Raw genomic sequence first — 2437 nt, 5'->3', positions numbered from 1 at the left:
CGGATCAGAACGAACTTTTCAGGCCGCGGGCTGGTGCGCGTGGAATTATCAGCATCATCACATCGCGCGCGCGGACAGAACCAAACATCACCAACACCACCATGAAAAACGATGGGAGGGGGTGGGCTGGGGTGCCGCCTGCCGTGCGAGGCGCGCGCGCGCGAGGAGAGCGAAACGAGTTGAGACTCGTGTTTACAATTTAGTGCGGGGCCTTTCGGGGCCTGCTGCGAGAACAGGAAAGGTAGTAAGCGTGTACCTTCTCCCTCTCTCCTGCTGCTGCTCCCTAGTCGAAGCCACTATTCCATTGAATGGCAAACTCCGTCAGCGCATGCGCCAATATGGGGCGTCGCGGTTCGTCCGGCTGGTTCCGGTGGCCAAGAATTGTAAACAACAACAAAGACTGGCGGTGGAGTAATCCGCGAATGGGAATCGGCCATTTTCTTGCACTCCGCGCGAGATGCATCTAGAAGGCATAGTTGCAATTTCCAGAAAAAGTCGCCCAACTAGGCAGCATCCATTCCTGTGGAAACTTGTGCAGAACACGTGGTAGCGCATGGCGTCCCCCTTTTTCCAGCGGTTCCTCAAATGTTTACAAACAAGCTAGGGTTTTTAGGGAAGGGAAAAATCGATACAAGCGCATTGTCGCTTCCACCACTACACGTACGAGCAGCATAAAATTGTGTGTACGATGATAGGGAGAGAGCCCTACCAACATACAGCATAACGCAATGCTGTAAATGGACAATCTTTCTTTCTCCTTCCACCCAAACTGATACCAACCATCGTAAAGTTGCTCTTTCTCTCTCGTTCTAGCGTTTGTCTTCTGCTAACCGTGGAACTGTCCTTTGGTGGGGTGATGCTACACTCTAAAGCATAATGGCACGCATCGGCGCTTCGCATAATGAGCATTTCGGTTTACAGTGTACGCGCACGAGCATTTCTGAGCCGCGTCCACCGAGTGAACAACACCGTAAGTTTTCGCTTTCTGCATACAAATTCGGTTGATTTGAATAACTGCCACTAACCCGTTATAGTAAGGTGGCTTACGGGCCACCCCAATGGTGTCCCAACACACATTACTATCAGCCGAGTTCCGGCTGATCAACCAGCAAGCATGTTGGGGCCTATCTTTCTGAATGGCGACATTGTCGCATGGAGAACTATAAGCCAGTCGAGTTAAACTTACAGAAGATACATAATCGACGTGAAAGAGAACAAAATTTTCATTTTTTACATTTTATTTCGCTTTGCGTTCACGAGGTTGTTACGGCTGCGGGTGCTGGCTCGTTGTATATTAGCGTACAACACTAATGAAAGCATGGTCGATCCACTTAGATGCATTCTGATGATGGTGCGCTGTATCAGCTAGGTCTGTCTGTTGAAATTTAAATTTCATATATCCTCTTTAAATGAAAACCTACAGCGAAGCAAGCAATGCCGTGCGCGATATTGGAGTACTTTTATATGGTGCTACGAGCAAACATTTAAAAGAGTTTGTGTTAGCTTCAAATGCACTCTTCTACCTCTATACTGTGAATTTCCGAAAGGCTTCTTCTGTTCTCACTCAATTTTCACGTTCTCTGTTATCTGCCGGTTTGCTCTGTTCACAATATGTAAGCAATTTCTGTAGGCCGCTTACGATTAGGTTGCTAAATATCTCATCTGTTCCTGTGTTCCGTGTAAATCCATGTTTGCCATTAGCTAGCTGCGACAGCACCTTCACCAATGTATATCTATCAGTTGCTATGTGAGATGATCCTTTTCTGACGCAACACGATAAGTTTTGCTTCTGCAAAATTCGGACTAAGCTCCGTGTTATCAATTTCTTCATAGGGACCAACGGGCTTTTCTTTGCCCTTTCCTCTTTATTCCCACCAATGTGCACCTATGGGGTATGTTGGAAAGAATGTGCTGAATTCAAAACGGAAGATGTAGAACCCCACCCTTCTCCTTCTAAGCATATACAATCGATGAGAAAGAGACCGAGATAGTGAAATAGAGGACTCGTGGATATCAATGCAAATTTAATATTTACACAACCTGAACACGTTCAGAACGTTTGAGTTCGCCGCAAGAAATGGTCAATATGCATGATTCTAACGATGGTTCTCCCTACTTTTCCCTCCAAGGTGTTCAAATAAACGGTCTACAGACTACACACAAACAGGCATGCCTTATGCCGCCTGCCGAAACATCGTTAGGCAATGTTTGTTGGCGATGAAGACGGTGGCTTAAGCGCTATACGCTCAGAGCTAAGGAACCGCTCCCTGGATACCGCGATCGATACGGAATTTCAGAGGGAGCTTTCGAATTAATTGACACATTTTGGAGACATCTTTCGATTGATTGTGTTTTAAAACGCGTGGCTCCTGCGAACGAGACTAATCCGATTCGTAGGCGCCGGTTCTGCTGTTTAAATCATAATTACTACCAGCCC

The sequence above is a fragment of the Anopheles aquasalis genome, chromosome 2, assembly GCF_943734665.1.
Source record: "Anopheles aquasalis chromosome 2, idAnoAquaMG_Q_19, whole genome shotgun sequence".
Taxonomy (NCBI): domain Eukaryota; kingdom Metazoa; phylum Arthropoda; class Insecta; order Diptera; family Culicidae; genus Anopheles; species Anopheles aquasalis.
This window is presented reverse-complemented; position numbering follows the sequence as displayed.